This window comes from Tursiops truncatus, chromosome 10 (genome assembly GCF_011762595.2).
Source record: "Tursiops truncatus isolate mTurTru1 chromosome 10, mTurTru1.mat.Y, whole genome shotgun sequence".
Taxonomy (NCBI): Eukaryota; Metazoa; Chordata; class Mammalia; order Artiodactyla; family Delphinidae; genus Tursiops; species Tursiops truncatus.
This window is the reverse complement of record NC_047043.1, coordinates 99,441,970-99,463,804: the sequence shown is the minus strand read 5'-3', so window position 1 is coordinate 99,463,804 and position 21,835 is coordinate 99,441,970. Positions and strand designations below refer to the sequence as shown.

At 53.8% G+C, this 21,835-nt stretch overlaps 1 protein-coding gene across 3 annotated transcripts in view; it reads left to right on the top strand.

Moving 5' to 3' along the window:
* SLC6A6 (solute carrier family 6 member 6) overlaps positions 1-21,835 on the top strand; it is an 80,204-nt gene that overhangs the window by 9,932 nt on the left and 48,437 nt on the right. For 2 of the 3 annotated variants that reach the window (XM_073787758.1, XM_033865494.2), the window contains exon 2: positions 2,558-2,595. The exons of the other annotated variant lie outside the window; for it this stretch is intronic. The gene's annotated coding sequence lies outside the window, so the exon portion shown is untranslated. The remainder of the gene's footprint in view (positions 1-2,557; positions 2,596-21,835) is intronic. 3 annotated transcript variants of the gene reach the window in all.

Sequence of the window (21,835 nt, the reverse complement as noted above, 5' to 3'; positions counted from 1 at the left end):
GCAGGGCTGGCTGGAAGGGTCAGCATGGGACAGGCGGAAGCTGGGACCTGTACTTTACTTGTTTAAAGGCTGGCTCATCCTTGGAATCACGTGGGCACTTTCCCTTAATTGGCGGTCTGCTATGGGGACTGAGGGGCTGTGGTCTGCCTGGCTGGGCCTTCATTTTTACACTAGACACCTGGCCCAAGCAACTGGGAAGAGTAGAATACGTTTAGAGTCTGGGTCCTCAAAATGTGGTCACTGGACGAGCAGTCTCAGCATCACTGGGAGCTTGTTAGAATGCAGTATCTCTGTCCCTACCCCAGCCCTGCTGGCTCAGACCCTGGGGTAGTACCCAGTCTTCTGTGTTTTAACAAACCCTCCAGGCTTAACTTTGAGAAGGGCTGATTTCTCCATCTCCAGCCAAATGCCCAGGGGTAGGGGAAGATCAATCCTAACCTTTGCAATTGGCTAGAGTGCCAGGGCTGCAGGAGGACCGCAGATGTCATTTCATCTGTGCCTCCCTTTTCTGATGGCCTGAGTGTCAGAGAGATAAAGAGACATGCATAAACTTACACCGCAAATTCAAGGCAGACTTGGGTCTGGGCTCTTAGGGTTGCAAGTGGCAATAATCAGTTCAAACATTTACTGACTCCTTTAACAGAAAAGCCCAGAGTCGTACTTCAGGTATGGCTAGATCCAGATGCTGAGAGCTGTCACTGGGGCTCAGTTTCTTTCTCTCCCTTTCTGGCTCCATGTCCCTCCTCTGTTGGCCCCATTCTCCTTGGGGTGCCCCCAGCTGCACAGGGTGTTGCCCACCCGCACCCCCAGCAAAGCCATCCCAGCCTAGAAAGAGCTTTCTTTTTTCCCAATATTTTCAGCCCAAGTCCCTGTTGTCAGTCTCAGTGTCCAGTCTTGGTCATGTGCCTGTCCTGGAGCCAATCATGACAGCCCTCTGATTGGCTCAGCCTGGCTCATACACCCAACCCTGGAAATAGGAGGTGGGCTCAGCCCACCCAGAACCCCATGGGCTGAGAGTGGCATGTGGGGGTCTCCAGCGGGAATAGATGCAGGCTGTCCCCAGAAAAAAGGGTCCAGGTGCCAGCACAGTAGCTAGAGATACAGGGACTTGGTGCCACTTTTATTCTCCTCTGAGTTGGACTCATGCAACTGCTAATGTCTCACCTCAGATAAAATTATACTCTCGTTCCTCTGGTTCCTTTAACATTGTGCCTGTAATTGTGCATTGGAACATGCTACCTTCATTTCCCCTTTGTCCCTCTTCCCTTGGTATGGTCCTGGATAACCAGGAACACATTGCCACTTCCACCACCCACACCTGCTGCAGACATTACTAATCCACCCAGACTTCACAGAACCGTGCCTCCACCCAGAGAATGAAGCCTCGATGGCATCCGTGTCAGCCCCTATGTGATTCCAGGCTCCAGGAGAGTGGCAGCCTCAGCTGTTTTGTTCACTGCCGGGTTCCAGTGCCTAGAACAGTACCTGGCATATAGTAGATGCTCAATAAATAATTGACTCAGCATTCCTACACGCAGTGCCTCAGACACAGTGGGTGCCCGTGTGAGCCTGGTGAACGTGGAAGCCCAAACACGGCAATGAGGTTGTCTAATTTGGGGGACAGGGGGCTCTGTAGACTGCTGGACCCCAGTTCTGAGTCTGGGGAAGAGGCTCCAAGGGCAGGGCTGCAGGTACAAAGAGGAAAGAAGTGAGCAGCCCTGGAGGCCTCTCTGCTCTTCCACCACAACCCCCTTCCTTCCCTGCTAATCTGTTTAACTTGTTCATTGAAGTGTAAGCTCTTCCTTGATAAGGAAGCATTTCCTGGTTTTCTGCATTTTTTATTCCAGGAAACCAGGAGAGCCTTCCAGCACAGCTCTGCCGGTGGAATGAGGCAGAGGTGATCTGCCCCCACTTGCGTTGTTTCCCAGCCAAGTCCAAAAGAACAGAGGTGGTCTATTTAAAAAAAAAAAAAAGCTTCAGGGGTCAGTCACACTTGGGGAGTGCTTGGCTCAGCACAGTTCAGCAGGCTTCCTTGGTGCAGTGATGCTCAACCTCTAACCAGGTGATGAGTATCAGGTTCTCCATCTGGCTTCGGCGCATCCCTGTGCTCACAGGGGACGGTCACTCACAGACCTGGGCAAGTGGCTGAGCTCGTGGGGGGCTTGGGGGAGCGCAGACTTTTGGGTTAGGGCTGGGGAGCTGCTTACCTGTTCTCAGCCAGCAAGAAGAGCCTTTCCCCTCCTGAGTGCAGGCTGGGCCACCCACCCCTCCCAGCTCTGGTTCTTGCCACTGACAATTTCAGGGATGCTGGCGAGAGGTGTGTGAGCGTGTGCCTGTGTGTGAACACGTGGTGTGTGTGTGTGTGCATGCATGTGTGAGTGTGTGCAGGAGCACCCGGACGCCTGGCTTTCCCCCCGGCCCAGCCCCACTGGGTGTGGACGGGGCCCCTCCCAGTTGTGTGTGCTGGGTGGTCACACGGAATAGAGTCTGGGTCCTGAGTACATCACACCCTGACCAGATGTCTTCTTTCCTTCTCTGCCTTCTGTCCTTGCAATAGGTCCAGAGCGACAGCGCTTTGTGAGGAGCCTCCAAAACGTAAGTGGCATTTGACCTCCCCCTGGTCTCGGTGTCTCGCCACGGGTGGCAGTGACCCACGGTGGGCGCTCAGGATCCCAGAGGAAGAGACAGAAGCCCCGAGGCCCCAGGACCTTGTCCACAGGTCACCTCTGGGTGGCGGGTCCACGGCCCGGCTTGGCCACCTGTGCACATCGGTGGCAGGGAGGTAGCCCTGCAAATGGGCTGAGCACTGATTTCGGAGTCCTGGCCTGGACCCCAGACTGGCTCTGCACCAGGCGGTGAGGAGGCCTTCGTGGACTTGATTCTAAGGTTCGGGGTCAGAAGCGTGTGAAAGGGTGAGCTGCTTGGCTCCCAGCAGACAGGATGCTCTAGGAATCGGGCTGCTGTCCCAACTATCTCTTTATTGAACGTTTTATTTTTAAAAAATTGAAAACCTTCAAGAAAGTTGCACGAATGTTACAATGAACTCCTCTAAGTCCTTCACTTAGATTTTCCCATTGTTAACATTTGCCTCCTTTGCTTCCTTGCTTTAATATATGCTATGAAAACAGTCACATTGATATCCGGGATCACTGGGGAGTTTCAGGCACGCTGTCCCTCTACCTCTAATCCTTCAGCATGCATTTTGTAAGAGCAAGGCCATTCATTCTCTTATATAAGTACACAACGATCAGCCCTGGAACATTTAACATTGACACAATTCTGTTATCTAATCTAAGAACTTAATGACGTTTTGCTGATTGTCTAGTATTTATAGAACCTCCCGCACCTCCACCCCAGTTCAGGATCACAGTAGCGTTTTTAAAAGGGGTTTAATGGGGCAGGAACCTGACTCAGTCACTTTTCTGCAGCTGCCTTCTACACCTTGATTTAAACATCCTCACTGTAGGGGCTTTCAAAGAAGTCTTTGACTCGTGACATTCAGTAAGAAGTATACTTTACAGCAGGATGCCGCGTGTACTTAACACACGCGTGAAACTGAAATGAAAGTTTCACGAAATAAAACTCGTAGCCTCACCGTCTGCAGGGCCCTCTGTTCTGTTCTGTTCTCTTTTATGAAAACGATAGCCCTGACCCTCTAAGTCGATAGATTGCGCGACCCACTAGTACACGCTGCTCTGGAATTTGGAAAACCTGGCTTCCTGGGCAGAAACTTCTCGGGATCCAGCTCCCACAGGTCCGGGGCCGGGTTTGGTTGATCGGGGTCCCCTAGGAAGCCAGGACCGGGAGAAAAGCCTGAAGACCCTTGGCCTCTTGCTGCTGGTGGTGGACCCGATTCCACCGCAGTCATCAAGCTCCCAGCCCTGGGTCTCTGTCACCGGCAGCCGCAGGCCTCCGGCACCACCCAAGACCCGCTCTTCATGCTGTGACATCAGATGCGGAGAATCAGGCTGGCGTATCCCTGGTGGTCAGGAGATGCCCCGCTCCGGGTCAGCCTCCAGAGTCACCACTGTCATAAACAGCAAGAGCAATGATCGCGAACATTTACGGAACTCTTTAGCAACGTTCACCATGCTGCCGAGGGTTTAATGACAGCAGCAGATTTATCCTGCACCCGTCCTGTGATGGGCGCTGTGGTTCCACCATTTATTGAGCGCTTGCTCTGTCTCAGGCCGTGCTAGCACCTGAGTCGCCTGCAGTCCTCACAGTAGCCCTGTCAGGTGGGCACTGTACAGTGGCGGTCCCCATTGTACAGATGGGGATACTGAGGCTCAGAGGTGGTGAACTGCCCGCCCCCTCACCCCCAGGTCACACAGGATTTGAACCTGGTTGATCTGACCCTGGTGCCAACACCATCCAGCATGGCCCTCCCCTCCCCCTCCCCCAGGCTGGAGCAGACTCTGGTCCAGCCCCTTCCTGAGGCCTCTCACTGGTTAATGAGTAGCCCAGGGCAGCCAGGAAGCCAGGTGCCTGCTGCTGTGAAGCTGGAATGTGAGTTCTGCTTCCAGATAAAGAGAATCTTGTGCAAGGGGCTTGGCCTTTAGAGGCAATAAACAGAGGCCGGCCACGGTTCCTCTCCCTGAGGCTTGCTGATCCGTCCATACTTGGTGGGAGCCCATTTTACAAGAGAGGCCGCTGAGGCTGAGAGGCCTGTGTGACGCCTCCTCCAAGCAGCCCTTTTGGTTTAGTCTTGCCAGAAGTGCTCACTGCCGCCTGACATGGCAGGCAGTGGGATTTGGAAAGGAGGTGTCTTTAGAGAACAGTTGTCATCTCTGAAGTCTGAGCCCTGCTGGGTGTGCGGCCTTCAGTTCCCACCTGCGAAAGGGGATGGTGATCGCTCTGGAGCCGCCGCAGGGTCAAAGAGATGACAGATGTGTGCATGTCCGTTGGGTGTTCAGCAGACCCTGGGGTATTAATGAACCCGCAAAAAATAGTATTCCTGAGCTGGGGGCAACCCAGGTAGTAGAAAGTCCTTGGAGCTGGAGAGTCAGACAGCCCAGGTTCAAATCCTGGCTCCATCCCTGGCCAGCTGTACAACCTTGAGAGGGCAGTCAGAGCCTCTCGGAGCCTCCTGTTCCCCACCTGTGAAATGGAACAGTAACAGCCCCGGGAGGAGCAGAAAGTGAGTATGGGATCAGGGGTAACGATCGGTCATCACAGTGGGGTTTAGAAGCGCGCAAGGGGCCTAACAAAGTCAGTGCCCCGCACCCAATAGCCTTTCTTTTACTTATTTATTTTTTTATAAATTTATTTATTTTATTTATTTATTTTTGGCTGCATTGGGTCTTCATTGCTGCGTGCGGGCTTTTTCTAATTGTGGTGAGCGGGGGCTACTCTTTGTTGCAGTGTGTGGGCTTCTCATTGCCGTGGCTTCTCTTGCTGCGGAGCACAGGCTCTAGGCACACAGGCTTCAGTAGTTGTGGCTTGCGGGCTCAGTAGTTGTGGCTTGCGGGCTCAGTAGTTGTGGCGCACGGGCTCAGTAGTTGTGGCTTGCGGGCTCAGTAGTTGTGGTGCACGGGCTCAGTAGTTGTGGCGTGCGGGCTCAGTAGTTGTGGCGCACGGGCTTAGTTGCTCCGCAGCATGTGGGATCTTCCCAGACCAGGGATCGAACCCGTATCCCATGCACTGGCAGGCGCATTCTTAACCACTGTGCCACCAGGGAAGTCCCCCAAGTAGCATTTCTTATCTCATCTCCCATGTGGGATCCCCTGAGCAACTCCCCCCCACCTGAAAATCGGATCCAGCCTCTTGGGTGCCCAGGAATTTTAGGGAGGGGCTTGTCGTGAGAATTCCAGTGGGGCCTTCTCCACCTGTGCCTCCCCCGACCTCACCGCCCTCCCTCCGCAGCTTGTAAACTCTGGCAAGGGAGGGGGTGTCGGTACGACCTCTGACCATCCACCAAAGCACTCGCTGCCTAGAAGGGCCAAGACAGTGAGAAAATGGTATTTATTGTTTGTTTACCCTGATTATAAAAGTCATACAATTTTTCAAAAATTGAGATAGGGTTGGCATACAACGTCGATGTACATTTAAGGTGTACAGTGTGTTGATTTGGTCCATTGCTATTGCGGTATGAGTGTCACCGTAGCATTAGTTAACACCGCCATCCCGTCACTTAATGATTTCTTCTAGTGTTGAGAAGTAATATGTTTTTCATACAGAAAATTTGGAGAGCACAGAAAAGTCAAAACAAGAAAATAAAATTCATCTCTATTCCTACCATCCAGAGATAAGCACCTAATGGTACATTTATACACGTTTGGGTGATATACCGTATTTAAAATTTTCCTTTCCAAACTGAACTCGTAGCATGGCTCTTTGGGAGCCAATTTCTCCCAGCACACCCTCCAACCTGTTTCTGATAGCGTTTTGGGGTCTTGGGTCTTCCAAGTCCAGGTTTGGCAAACTTCTTAAAGGGTTGGATAGTATGTATTTTGGGCTTGTGGGCCATGGGCTCTCACCTCTGCTATTGCAGCTAGAACCCAGTCCAAGACAATAGGCAAATGATGGATGGAGCTATGGGCCAATAAAACTTTAGTTACAAAAACAGTGCTGAACCTAGCCCAGGGGCCACAGTTTGCTGACCCCCTGTTCTAGTTTGTTTTGATTTGTTTGGGTAAACCATCATTTATTTAAGTAATCCCCTAGTGAGGAGAGATTGGCTGTGTATAGTTTCTCTTTTTTGAAAACCACTCTGCTGTGAACATTTTTTTTTTCTATTTTTAATTATGGTAAAATACACATAACATAAAATTTGCTGTCCTAACCATTTTTAAGTCTACAGTTTAGTGGTGTTAAGTGTCTTCACGTTGTCGTGCAGTCCATCTCCAGAACTTTTTCATCTTGCAAAACCGTGTGCAGTAAATGACACATTGGTCTGGTCAGGAAACTGGAATCGCTAGCATGAAGGGAGCGTGCATTTTTAAGATGCTCGCACTTGTTGCCAAATTATTGACCCTCCAGAAATTGCTCTAATGTCATCATTGACAGCCCTCAGTCCTTGAGAGAGAGAGGTGGCACGTTCCTGGTGAATGCGCTTTCAGGGTCTTAGGGGGCAGAAAATTTAAAACAATCCCTCCTAGAGGAGCTGCTCCCAGTCTGCCAGCCTTCCTTTTTTGGGAAGAACATAAAAACTCAGGAAATATAAAATGCTATGAATCCTAGGCCTCCTCCGAGGCTGATAAATACACTCTTTAGAGAGAGGAGAGGTGTGTTTAAGACCTAATCTCACCATGAGTCTGGGTGTAAATGTCTTTTGGCCTCTACCTTGCTGTGTGACCCAGGGCATGTCACTTAACCTCTCTGGGCCCCAGGGTCTTCTGTCAAAATAAACATGATGTAGAATCTCCCTTCTGTGGTTGTGGTGAGGATCAGGGAAGAAAAACTATGAACCTTCTCAGTACAGTGACTAGCCCATAGCAATTACTGAAAGTGGTACTTGTCACTGTAATTGGTCTTCCTATTGCTACTGTTACTGTTAATACTTTTGATACCTCTATCAGGGTAGGCTGAACATATGGACAATAGCGTGCGCAGCTCTTTGCAATTCTCAAAAAGGTCTCCCATCTTTCATACTTGCATTATCGTATAGCGTAGTTATTACTGTCGCCACATAACAGGTGAGAGATGTGAGGCTCAGGAAGGCAGTGGCCAGCTTGAGGTCAGCCGTGTTTCAGGTCGGGACCTGGGGTGAGCCACGTCTTTGGCTTCTTAGTCTTGAAGTCAAAGGTGCTGGGAGACGGGGCCTCTGGACCACCAGGCCAAGCAGGAGCCGCGTCTTCTGGCCTAACCTGTGGCGGGAAAGCTTGGGCCTCAGGTGGAGAGAAGATTCCTTGGCTGTATCTTCCTGTCTTGGCTCTTACCCCAACGGGGGTCACACAGGGATTTCTTCAAGGAGAGAGATTATTATTTTAATGTGTGTGGTTCTTTCCCCTCACCACCAAGCAATCCTCCAGCACCAGCTGGGCATCCTACGACTTAAGTCAGTATTGACGATACTGACGCTGTTGGTGTGGAGGTAGTCTCAGGTTCCCCAGGTGAAGGGCTCAGTCCCACAAGACTGCCCCCACCCCCGACTTTAGCCCGAATGGCTGTGAATCGGAGGGTCCCACGACCCGCTCCTCGGGTTGGATTAATTTGCTAGAGCAGCTCACAGAACTCAGAGAAACATTTTACTTACTAGATCACCGGTTTATGACGGAACGATATAACTCAGAAACCAGATGGCAGAGACACACAGGGCCAGGTGTGGGGAAAGCGAGGAGCTTTCATGCCCTCTTCAGGCGCCCTTGTCCCTGAATCTCCACGTGTTCACCAACTGGAACCTCCCCAAACCCTGTCCTTTTGGGATTTTACGGAGGCTTCATCACCTAGGCGTGATCCATTCAACCTCCAGCCCCTCTCCCCTCCGCAGGGCTGGGGGGTAGTGGGACTGAAAGTTCCAGCCCTCTAATCACTGGTGGGTTCTCCTGGCAACCAGTCTCCTTCCTTAGCTCCCTCCTAAGTCGCCTCATTAACATAACAAAAGACACCTTGATCCCTCTTGCCACTTAGGAAATTCCAAGGGTTTTAGGAAGTCTGTGCTGGAAACGCGGATGAAGACCAACTTTATCTTTTTTATCGTAAATCACAATATCACAGTCCCCCACCCACCCAGTTTTTGAAACTGACAGGGCCTTTCAAAAAGAAGAGCGTCCCACAGTGGTGAAGCCTGAGGGGTTTCTGAAGGATGCTGCTAACTGCTAGCCTGTGCTCAGCCAACAGACAGCAAGTCCAGAACCTGGGCTCCTAAAGCAAAGCAGGCACCTCCCAACCCCTGGGGCTGCAGTTGGCCTCTGGCCTCGGAGGGCCTGGCTCCCTGGGGCAGTTCCCTCTAGCACCTCCATTATTTACCCATTTGCTGGGGGACCTTGGACAAGTCACTTCCCTTCTCTGGGCCCTAGGGCTTCCCCACGTGTAAAACAAGGGTCTGGAATCATCTCCCTGGGGTGGCTGCTGGCGTGGCAGTGCCGAGCTTTGGCTACGAATGTCAGCTCTGCCATTTCAGAGTCAGGTGCCCTAGCGTAAGGGGTCTCCCTTTCTGAGCTGGGTGTTCTCTGTAAAAGGGGCGAAAGTGCATGTGCCCCCCCGGGGTCTGCAGGCTTAGGAAAGAGGCCGCCCCCACCACAGCCTGGCTGCTGCTGGCACACCCTCCGTGGGGCCTTACACGGGGACCCCTGGCATCCCCTCGCTGCTCCTCCCCCCAGAGGGAGTTTGGGGTTGGCCTGCCCTCCTGCCCCTCATTCCCACCCTCCTCACCCCCGAGTCCCCCTCCTCACTCCTCTCCTCCCCGAGCTCCTGCTGTGTGGGTCCACGAGGGCCCACGCCTCCCTCCCTGCCTCCTGCCACAGTGAGGGGGACGTGGCTCTTCTTTCTGTTTTGGGGGTCCAGTGCCGGGAGCTTCTGCTTGTCTTGCTGCCCCCCTAGTCTTTTCTGGGCATCTTGCCTGCCCCTGACCATCTCCCTCATGTGAGCGCATTCTCTTGTCCGTTAAGTTCCTGAGGTCCAGAGAGACGGGGTTCTGATGAGGAATCTAAGGCTGAGTCCTGATGATCGGTGGGAAGGATGCCATGATCGATTAGCAATGTCTGTTGGGGGCGCGGGATAGGAGAAGGTGGCCTGTGGGTGGTACACGACCCCCTTGGTAGCAGACACCTGCTTTGGAAAAAAGGAGGAGCTGAGAGGACTGTGAAAGTTCTGTGCAGCCACCAGGCAAGAGTCTTCTTCTGGGTGGGAAGAAAGAAAGGGACACGACTATGAGATAGGGTGACCCTCAAATCCTAAGTTACTTAATTCATATTTAGGTGGAGGTTTTCGGACTAGGCACCCAGAGTATTTGATTCCTCTTATTTTCTGGGTCTCATATTTTTGCTAGATGTGGGATGGTGGGGTGAGAACACATCAAGACCCTCTGGATGAGGTTGCCAGATAAAATGCAGGTGCACCTGAGAGGTGCAGCGACCTGCCCAAGGTCACACAGCACCTTGACGTTGGGCACCTCTCCTCTGCTGCTTCCTGGCTGTGTGACCTCAGGTGAGTCCCATCCACTGCCTGGGCCTCAGTTGCCCCATCTGTTAAATGAGGACCGAGATCAAGATGCCCAGCGGGTGAACTGGCGCACGTAGGAGAAAGCAGCTTGGTGTATTGAAAAGTTGATGAGCTGATTTCTTATATATGTGGCTTATGAATAATAGCTGTAATAAAGTGCTTTCAGGGAAGGGTTAGTCACACTAAACAGACTAGACATTGAGTGAAGTCTCTCGCCCTAAAAGAGACAAAACTAGAAAAGCTTGGAAGGTGGCAGGTGGCTGTGCTTCTGGGCAGTGATTCCTGACACCTCGGACCCCTGGGCTAGCTGATCCCCATGTGGCCAGGCCTGAGAGTGCCACGGCTGGGCACCTGGCCTGAAGTGCTTCTGGGGAGAAGGGTCCCCCTTAACTTTATTAAATTAATTTTATTTCATATTCATAAATATTATGACAGGTGCTGGTGATACAAATATAAGAAAGATATTGTCAGTTTTTTAGAATTTTACAGTCTAGTAGGTGAGACTGTGTGAAAGTGTAAATTACGTTAAATTTTGGTGATTTCTTTTCCAGTTTTATTGAGAATAAATGACATACATCACTGTATGAATTTCAGAAGTACAGCGTGATGGCTTGATTTGCATATATTGTGAAAACGATTACCACAGTAGGTTCTGTTAACGTCCATCACCTTGTGTAGATACAACAGCCCCCAACTTAAGGTCATGGGGCCAGACCTTTGACTTCCCTTGGGCCTTTCCAGTCCATTGAGAAATTCGCATGTTTTCAAACCCTTTCCAGCTCTGCTGAGTGGGGGAAAGGCCCAGGCAAGAACATTTGATGTCAGGGGAAGTTTGGGGAAAACCTGTAAGCATCTGAAAACCGAGAATTGAAAGTCTGCTCATTCAGTCATCAGGGAGTTATGGACTTGTCCTGTGGCTCAGGCCCCCGCTGGGCCCTGGGGACCCAGAGATGAGCCTCACCCTGTCCAGCCTGGGAACTGCCTGGCCTGCAAATCGGGCGTCCATTGGCGGGGTCTCTTGAAGATGCTTGGGCACCCAAAGTTCAAAGAACTTTCCCAGAGGCCTTGAATGACAAAGCATGCCAGCTGGGCACAAAAGGGGAAGGGCATTACTGGTGAGGAAGCAGCCTGTGGAAGGGCTGGCAGAGCGTGAAAGAGTGGAGCGAGGACCCCGGGGCCGAAGGAGCCTGGGGTGCTAGGGGGCTGTGTTCTGGGGTGGGAGGAGGAGCCGGATGGGTGTTGGTGTAGCCTGGTGACCCCCAGTGCCCTGCTGAGTGCTTGGTCTTGATTCACTTTGGGGAACCAGCCTGGAATCAGAGTCCTTATTTAATGCTTCCAGGTGTCCCTTAAAGGTAGTAACTGTTTAGTTGTTCTGACAACTGGCTTCTGCTCAGGAAGAAAAACAAACAAGCCCAGCCCTCACCACGGAGACCGCTTGTAGGAGAATCACAGGCGCGGCCAGAGGTCCCAAGAGGAAACCCACTCTAATGAGATGTCTAACCTAGTTTTGCTGATTCACGTGGTTTGGGGAGCACACGAAGTGCCTTGGGAGGGGATGGCGGTGCCAGCGGACTTGGCTGCTGGTTTGACACAGAACGCCGGATGGAGAAACTGTTTATTTGGTATTTTCCCTGCTTGACAGATCAGCCCTGGGTGTTTGCTTCTGCCTCTCCCAGCACTTAGCTGGATGATGCTAACAACGGGTGGAGTCCGTGTTTGTTGATTTAACTGCATGAAATGCAAGGTGGCTGATCTCTCTGGTTCAGGGGCAAACTGTTTCTCCTGAGAGCAAAGCCAGGCTTGTATTGAGGCCCTCCCTTGTACCTTCCCTTGTGTAATGTGAGGTGGCCCATTTTACAGATGGTGCAACTGAGGCCCCAAGGGGAAGAGACATGCCTGAGGTTACTATTTGCCGCTGACAAGTGGCAGAGTTAGGTTCCAACTAAAATCTCTGATGGTGACGCAGAACAGGCAAAAGCGGAACCAGGCAAAGGGTATTTGGGGAACAGAGTCTCACTGGCGGGGTTGGGAGCGGGAGGCTCACTCTTGGGGAATTCAGAGAACAAAGCTGGAGAGGCGAGGAGGGTCTTTCCTCTCCACTGACATTACGCGGGGGAGGGAATTTTGTACAACTCAGCCATCTGGGGGTCAGCCGTAACTGACTGACCAAAGAAAGAGATGAGTCAGTTAAAAAGGACAACGGATTTCTTGACTATTTATAGTTGTGGCCTAGATCTCGGGTATCCTTGCCCCCAAGGAGTAAAAGGAGACTTTTTCAGATGGCCCAGGCTCTGCACAGGGTGAATAAGCTGATTAAATCCCAGGCTGCAGTGGATGGGACACTTTGAGGGGGGTCAGGGTGAGAAAGGTCAGAGGAGGTAGGGGTGGGGGGATGCTTCTGGGGCTGAGAGGGTGCAGACAGGCGGGTACACCATTTCCAAAAGCGGTGCAGGCCATCAGACCCCACACCCCTCCCTTCCTTTCATCAGTTCACTGAGATTAGCCGCATCCCTGGACATTAGCTCTGGGCAGGCTGAATTTAAAGGGTTAAAAGCTCTTGCTGGCCTAAGGGGCCAGTATTTAGCCATCCCAGCAGGTGTACAGAATTAAATGGGAAGGTCCTGTAGAGCACACAGCCTCAGTGAGGTGGATTCTTTTCGTTGCTGCTGTTCCGTGGTTGAGGCCGCTGGGTCCTAGTCCATGAAGATATGTGTGATGTGGGCCCGCTCAGGAGATTCTAATCCTAGCTGGTGAATTTTCCAAATGACACCCCTACCTCCTGCTGGCCTCAGTTTCCTCCTGTGTCAGGTGAAGAGGGGGACCTCCCGGTATCGAAGGTCATAGCCAGGAGATGCCCCAGAGCCCTGTGGTCGAAGACCCAGGACCCTCGAGTCTTGCCTCTTCCTGGCTTTGCAACCCTGGTTAAGTCGATTGGTCTCTCTGAGCCACAGATGGGTAAAATCCGTCATCTCATAGGGTGGTTGGAAAGGACTGGGTAAAATAGGGAACCCAGGTGCCAGGTGGTGCCCCAGACACACTTGGGCGCTCAGCCTAGGGAGCTGGTATTCCTCTCTGGAACTGACTGTGCAGCTGGAGGATTTTTCCATACATTTAAGGCATTTCAAGTGTGCTTTTTCTCCTATCAGACTCTCTGAAAATGCTATAAGTCTCATTACCTTTGGACTGGTTATAGGAAAAAAGTGAACAGCCATAATCAGTGCAAAGTGATTTAAGGAAATAAAAATATTTAGCATATTTTTAAAAAGTTACTATTAGCTAGAATCATATCAAGTGGCCAACACAGTGCCAGGTACATAATGTCAGCCGCAATTATTATTGTTTCCAGGATGTAAGAACAGCTGGAATTAGAACAAAGGGTTGCTATGACAGTGGTAGACCAGGCTCCTCATTCACTGCCGCCTGAGAGGAAACTGGGACCCTTGCACTAGAGCCCCCAGACCAGGGGAGGAAGAAGACACGAGGATTACAGCTGAGGAATGAGCACCTCGTTCCGCTGGGAGATGGGCGGGGGGGGGGGGGGGGGGGGGGGGATGGTCAGGGAAGTCTTCCTGGAGGAGGTAGCATTTGAGGATGGAGAAGAGTGGAGATGTGCATTCCAGGGCCTGGAATGGCCTGTAAAATGCACCAGGCTGTGACAGGCTAGGGTCTTGAAGGCAATGGTGTGTAGTGATGGTAAGCTCTGTGATCAAGGAACCCTCTCTCTGGCTTTAGTTCTGCTAAGGGATGTTCCTAATTGGTGGCATTTTTCTGGAGAACGAAGCCTCTGGGCACCTGGGCTGTGTTGGAAGGGGCATTGTGACCTCATGAGCAAATATTCTGAGACCCAGAGCCGAGGTGCTGGGCATCTTCCGTACTCTCTCTGGCCTCCGATGGCGTCCCACTTCCCAGTGCCTGGGGTAAGTCACATTTGCTTGTCCACCTGTGTCTCTGTTTGCACACAGAGCCCCTGTCCCCTTAGAGAACCAGCCTGGTCTGTCTTCTATGATTCAAGCTTGTGAGGTCTCCGACAGCTGCAGTCGCCTAGGAGATGGTGTTCAGGGAGACTGCCCCAAAGTGGGAGCAGGAGACAAATATGGGAGCCCTTCAGTGCTTACAAGTTCTGACCCAGTGGTCCCGCTGGGGGGCCGGTTGGGAGGAGGGTCTTCCTCAGAGGCATCCAGCTCGGAGCAGGCCATGGCTCCCCTGGCTGGAACTGCTCCACCAGGTCCCCCACCCCAGACCAGCAGTGGGACCCTCTGTTTACCCACCTCCTCAGCCCAAATGCTTGCGTGATGGAGCCTCTCAGCCCCTGAGCTGACTGCAAGTAGGTCGCCGGGTGAAGAGACACGGCATTCCCTTGGGGTCAGGGGCCTTCATGGCACTTGGGGCTCTGGATTTCCTAAGCCTGGGAAAGGGTCCTCAAATAAGTAAGGAGTCGATCTGGTCCAAGGCATCCAAACAGATGATGGTGCTGAATTTCATGAACTAGTGCATGTTCAAAAATCACATTGGGGTTGAGGAGCGGAGTGGCCCACCCTCGGGCCGTACACCTGTCATTTTACCCCTTCACAGCAGTTCCATAAAAGTGACCATCTGGTCTCACTCCGATGCTGTGAAAGAAAGACAATTTTAACCTCCCCTCCAAATAGGAAGGCTGCAGTTTCAGAAGGTGGGGGCACATGTGTCTAAGAAAGAGCCCTGGCAGCCTCCAGGCTTAGCCTTTCACTGCACCATGGGCTGGAGGAGGTTTCACCCCAGTTGGCCCCGCCTGGTGTTGGGCAGCTCGGAGTAGAAGCTCTGAGAACCACCCCAGCCCTCGCTGTGACTCGCCTTCCTGCTGCTCGGCCCTTCCCCAAGACCAGCCTCAGTGTGAACAGACGCTCGTCCTCACGCAGGACATGGTGATATCACCTGTCTGTGTGCCCGCCCCATGCGGAGCAGCCCGCCTGCATCAGCTCACACGGGGGTCCTTCCACCCTGGGAGGTCGAGGCTGCTCTTGGCCGTGACTTACAGCTCAGGAAGCCAGGGTCACCCTGAGCCTCCTGGCAAGCCCCCTTCCCTTTCAGGCCTCAGTTTCCTCATCTGTAAACTCTGGGCATTGGGCTCCTGGGTTGATCTGTCACTCCGTGATGGCCAGGAGAGGGGTCTCACATACCCAGGGACCTCCAGCTAGGATCCTTGGGCTTTCGAGGCTGCCAGGAGTTGAGGGGTCACAGAATCTGATTTCTGCAGCTTCAGCCATCCTGGGGGACACCAGCGAGACCACCTTCCCCTCATGAAGGTTTTCTTGACTGCCGCCCAGGGTCTCTGGCTGTGACCAGGGGGATGGAGGGAGGCTGCTTGGCCACTCTTCGATTAGCTGGTCTGTAGTTCACGCCATGGGTTGTCACGGCCACTCTGTAGCCCCATTTCCCAGCAGCAAAGCCTTTGTCTGCTCTCAAGTTCAGGTCCAGCCCCTGTAACTTCCACCTCCCTGCTTGGCAGGTGCCACCACGCAGGGGCCCAAAGGGCACCAGCACCTTGTATGGGGAGCTGCCTGAAGTGCTCTCTAATCCCACCCCAAGACTAGGCCAGGGAGGTGAGGAAGGTTTCCATATCCAAGCTCAGATCCCCAGGGAGTACCAACCCAGGGGACCCCAGGGTCCACCAGTCCCACCCACTGAGGAAGAGGACAGGAAGTTGGAATAAGAGGGGGCAGGGGTGTTAGGGTGACGCCCCGAGTCTCATAGCTGGTTGACCCTGGTCCTGGCTCTGTGGGGTATCTGTCAGGTTCCCAGTAGGCCTGGCACACAGGAGATGCCCAGTAGGGCCTTGGCTGTGAGTCCAGGCTGCCGCTGGTCTCAGGGAGAACATGCGTGAGTTTGTTCGCCATCCTGATGCTGAGAGCACACACGTTGTCCAGGTGCTGTTCTAAGTGGTCTGTACATACTCGCTTATCTAATCTCAGCAGCCCTAAGAGGCAGATCCCCATTCACTATTACTGTCCCCATTCTACATTTGAGGAAACTGAGGCACACAGGGTTTATTGATGACGTACGTTTTCTTCTGCTGGGGAGACTGCCTTCACTGAGGGAGAGAGGGCTGTGTGTACATGTGTGTGGCGAGGGACAGGACACTGCACCTCCAGGCTTGGAGTCTCCTGGTTGGAGGGTCTAAGCCATAGCCCAGAGAGGGCAGGCCTTGCCTTGGTCAAGCAGCTGTCCCTGGCAGAGCTGACCCCACCAGGGCCTTGTGCTTGGGTGGCTGGCATTTAAAGGACAGGGGTTTCTTTGGGGAAGACCCCACCTGCTGCCTCCACCTTAGAAAAAAGTGACTGCCAGGGTGATAACCAAGGGGTCCCTGAGTCCCAGGCGGTGTGCCGTGCACCTCGTCCCTGTCCTTGGAGAAGCTGCCTGAGGTCTGCTCAGCTGGACTCTGCCCTTTACCAGGCTTCAGAACCAGGTCCTGGCTTCCTTTGTGTGTCCCACTCCCAGGGTAGGGGGCTCTCTCTGATGCTTGTCCCTCCAGGATCACATATACCCACTCAACTCCCTGCCCCAGAGGCCCCAGGTAATGCACCCGCCAGCCCTCACCTTCAGTTCTCAGCCCCCTTTTCACTTTAGTAAGTGGATATAAAGGCGCGCTGGCCTTGTCCTGGGTTCAGTACTGGCTGTCACTCACTCACTGGGTAACCTTGGGCCAGGTCCTGTCTCCTCTCAGAGCCTCAGTTTCCTTATCTGTAGAACGGGGCAAAAGTGCCCGTGCCCGGGGTGCTGCAAAGAGCAGCGGCAACAGGGGAGATCAAGTGTGGGGTGGCCCTGGGCCCACCAGGGCTGGCAGAGGTGAAACCCAGCCGGCCCAGCCTCCAGCTGCTCACAGTCTGGCGGAGGAGACCACGCACGTGCGCTCACACACACACACTCACATGCCCAGGTGCATTGTCGTCACCAACAAGAGTCCTTTTCATTGGTTGGTTTTCTTTTGCATTTTACCAAGAGTCTCCCAGTCCATTGGCACCACTGTCCCTGGCCTCACCTGATGCTGAGAGTCACCTGGGGGCTCATTTAACAGCTTTGAAGATTCAGTCAGGAGAGCTGGGTGTTGGGGGGAGCCGTCTGCATGTTCAGCCAGAGCCCCAGGTGATGCTGGTGTTGAGGCCTGTGTGAGGGTCTTGGGCATCTACTAGCTCTGCCCGAGAGCCCAGAGACTTCAGCCAGGGATGGCTTTATAGATTAAGAGGCCCATTTTACAGGAGGAAAAACTGAGGTTTCCCAAAAAGAACTTTGAGCTTTGTCCAAAGTTGCACAGTTCTGAACAAGAGCCCAGCACCTGGGAGATGGGGGTGGGAGAGTGACACTGGCCAGAGGAGGTGAGGGAAAGAGTGGGGTGGGCAGGAAGGGCTTCCTGGAGGAGGCGACACTTGGGCCAGGTCTTCAAGGTGGGTGGGATCCACCTAAATATAAGGGAGCCCACAAGCGAAGCACAGGGCGGAAGGGGATAATGCTGGGGAGAATGAGGAGGGCCCAGGATTCATGCAGGACAAGAGGAGAAATAAGGCGGCAGGGACTGCGGACAGGGCCAGACATGTAGAGTGAGCCTTGGTTTCCAGGTGGGGAAATTGAGATGATTAGTCTCCAAGCAGCTGGGATAGTTCCACTGATAGTTCTTGAGCTAAGGGCGACATGGCAGGCAGTGGGGTCTGCCAGAAACAAGCTTGGCTAAGCTGGTGGGAGCAGAGTTCAGGGCGCGCCTCTGGGGAGTTTCCAGTGGCTGGGTCGGCCTCGTCTTGCGGCGCTGCGTGAGTGGCAAATCCCCCACACCGTGCTCTTGGCAGGCACCACGGAGGCATAAGTGGATCACAGTGAAAGGTTAGGGGTCATGGAGGCTATGTGGGGCTGCCTGGGAGGTGGTCTGCACGTGTAGGAAGACCACAGTTGAGGAATGTCAGCCATCCCTGCAGCCCGCCCTGCACCGCTGGGGTGGATTTTAATGATGAGTTTTTCTTCTAGCCAAGCAGTAGCTGCTGTTAGGCACCATCTTGTAGCCCTGGGAGTCGCCGCTGCTGCTGCACCAACATTCACCAACCTGACGGAGTTAGATATGAATCCGGTCCACTCAGGTTTGGAATAAGACCTTTACTTTCCGCCTCTGGCACCCACTGTGCTCCACTGGGTGGGGGGTGTCGGGAGCATCCCCACCCTCCGTCAGCTCCTTCCAGCCTCAGTTTCCCCTCCAGCTCTGATGGTCTGTCTGTGAAAGAGGCTGATCCTCCTTGTTGATCCGCCGTGGGTCCAGGGCCTCGGTTTTTCTATCTAGAAAGTGGGCTTGCGTTCACACATGCCAAGACCTCTGAGGCCCCAGCTGGAGCTTTCAACGTTTGTGCAGGATCCACTGGGCTCTCCAGCACTGGGCAAACCTTTAGGGAACCAGAGAGAATTCACTTCAAACTCATTTTTGGAAGATGCTCGGGGAACACATTTAATGAAAATTGATTTCCTAAAGATTTGAGGCTCATCTCTCAATAAAAGGCAAAGCTTTATGGAGTTTTGACCCTTTGGGGGGAACTGTGCTCAGATGCCAGGGATACATGTAATAGAGTTACATCTATAGCTCTTTGCTCCATCACCCTCATCGAGGGGCCTCACAGCTGCAAAGTGGAAGAGACTTGCTCCTGCACTGAGTGTCCCCAGAGTCCTGAGCCCTAAATGTTCCCTCTGACAAATACTCATAGTGCCAGGCCTTGTACTGGGTGTTGGGAAGCAGGCCCGGGGAGTATGGGGCAGAGGTGGAGGTGGTGTGGCCTGCGGAGCCCAGGGGAGGCACTAGGGGGTCCTTGGGGCCACCATCCTGGGGGGTTGCCTGTGAGTTACTCGGGGAGCAGCGTGCTGGGCTAAGGCAACAGCAGGAGCCGAGGTGTGGAGGGAGGCGTGGGAAAGCACGGGCTGTGTGGGTTCAGAGGCCCCTGGGCATCTTGGGTGGGGTCTGGATGGTGGAGGGTGCTTGAAACTTGACTTCCAGACAAATGGAGTAAAAGCCCAGGCAACAAGCCCCTTTGCTCTGCGGTGGGCGCAGCGGCAGCCCGTGCCAGTGGATCACCCTCTCTTCCTTGCTGAATGAATCCCAGGCTATTTCACTCCACAGGCACCAAACTCTCCTTGAGCTAAATTTCTAAGTGAGGGAGAGGTAAGCATGGAGCTGGGCAGGAAAAAGAAAGTCCTTCCTCTTTGAGAAGAAACATGATTAAAAGAGGAACAGTGAGAACGGGGAGCTTGTTTACAAACACTAATGAGCTACGAGTTGTCACGGTGTAGACAGGATGTGATGCCCATTTTACGGAAGGTGACACCGAGGCTGAGAGCAGTGACTTGCTCAAGGCCCTACTGCAAAAGCTGCCCTGGCTGGTTTCCCTGGAGCTGTAACTTCCAGCAGAGCCCTGGTGACAGAGTGGGGGATGGCCGGCTCTGAGTGAGCACTGGGCCACGCGTGCACTTAGCTGGCCTTGCCCCCAGGGCCTTTCTCTCTCCAGTTTCTGTAGAGGGAGGGAGGGGCCTGCCCTCTGTTTGCTTTTTACAGCCAGCTAGAGAGGAGTGAGGAGGTTAGGGTTCTTACAGCTTGAAAGGGGAAGTTTGAGGAAACAGAAACCGAGCCTTTCTTTTTTCTCATGTCTCTTTTTTTTGTGGCCTCCAGAAATAATCCTGGGCTCTGCAGAGCCTGTCTCAGGGTCCTGGTTGACCTACTCTACCCACACTTCCGGCAGAGCCCGGCTGGGGCCCGGGCGGTGGGGAAGCAGGCGGGGAGAAGAGTGACAGGCTTGCGGCTGGTGAGTCAGTGGCAGGAGGCCGTTGCCTGCTGACTCACCGCCCTGTGCGTGAAAACAGGCCCCCTGAGTCCCCCGCAGCCACGGCGCCCTCCCGGCTCCCTGCTTCCTCTCTTTCACCTGATTGGTGGTTATAGCGCGTGCTGGCAATCTCAGTGGCATTTGGGGTCCAAGCCCCCTCAAACGGATTCGTGCAGCCTGACTGTTCCTGGACCTCCGCCTTCCCTCAGGGACCAGGTCCAGCCTGGCCACGGGCCCAGCCCAGGGGGTGTCACGGGACCTGCTCCTTGAAGCCTCACTCCAACCAGACGCGTGACTCCTGTCCTCCTCCTGAACTGAGAACCATTTTTGTGATATTGTGACAAAATGAGCCCCCACCCCCCGGGTATTAGCACTCTGAGGGCAGGAAGGCGGTAGGTGCTCGGTCCAGGTAGGGCAGGTGGGGCTTCTCCTGGAACCAGTCCGAGGGAAGTGACGTGTCCCAGATCATATAGCGTCAAAGACTGACCCTGTTCTTTCCAAAACCCATGGGTTTTATCCACGGAGGGGCCAGGGGTCTGGTCTAGACTCACAAGGACATTTTCTTCTCTCGGTCACCCATGTTATGGTCCTTGGCCGAGGGACAGCAGTTCTGGCCGCGATCCTTGGCGGGTCCCTCTTTGCAAAAGATGGCGGTCACTTCAGCCTGTCCCACAGGTGCTCGGCTCACAGTGAGGAGGCCGGCGGCTCTGAGGTGTCGGGGTTCAGGACTTGGGCTCTGCAGGCCCCAATAGAAAGTCCCTACTGGCAACAGCTTCCAGAGGAAAGCCCAACATGGGCCCTCGAATCCCTTCAGGGTGGGAGGGAGCCAGGTGGTCAGGGACAGCCTGAGTTGAGCACTCCTTGGGGCAGCACGAAGCTCTCCAGGGTCCCTCACCACCCGCTAGATAAATCCAGGTTCTGACCTGGCCTCCAGGCCTGGCTTCCTCTCCGGGTCGCCCCATGCCCTGTCCCCCTTGCTCTGTCCCACACCGGCCTTCCCTCTGTTCCTTTGCCGTCCCCAGTGTGGCCTTCTTCACACACGCTGTCCCTGCTCTGAGCACACCGTTCCCCCAGATGTTTGCCATGCAGAGCCCAGCTTCAAGGTGGTTGAAAGCACAGACCCTGAAGCCCGTTGATTGCTGTGTGACTTTGGGCAAGCGACTTCACCTCTCTGGGCCTCATTCCTTCAGGCTAGTGAGAGGAATAGATGAATTGGTACCTGCAAGGGCTTAGCACAGGGCCTGCCCAGAACCAGTCTTTAGTGAGCGTCTGCCACTATGAAACGTCACCTCCTCAGGGGGTCCTCTGACTCCCTGTGCCCTCGTCTTGCTTGGTTGTCTTCTGCTCACCGGTCCCAGTCGTAAATATTTATTCATGTATGTATTTAGTGTCTGTCTTCCCTTCTGGAATGTCAGCTCCAGGGCTCACCTCCGAGTCCCCAGTCCCTACAGCAGGGCCTGGCACCTAGTAGAGGATGCTCTCAGTAAATATTTATTCGGTACTCACTGCTCGCCGGAGCTGCCCTCTCTCCGACTTATCCCCAAATATCCAAGAGGCACAGGGGAAGTGCTTGGCCTGCAGGACTGGAACTGGAACCAGACCCAGTTTTCTGACTCTTCACCTACTGCCCTGTCCCCTGACTCGGTGGCCTACTGGGCCAGTGCCTGGGGCACCTCTGTTTTGGGTGTGTTGTGTGCCCAGCTTGCGTTCCCCTCGAGGGCAGCGCCGGCCTTCCTGCACCTGCTGCCCGCCCATCCCCGGGCCACCCGGCCACAGAGCAGCCTGCTCGCGCCTTCCTCCCCCCGCCCGCCTGCAGGTTTGGTGCCGGAGAGAGGAGAAGGCTGTACATTGGGCCCACATCCTGCCCCCCGCCCCGGCGTTGTCCTAGAGGCCAGTTCTTGGGAAAACCTGCC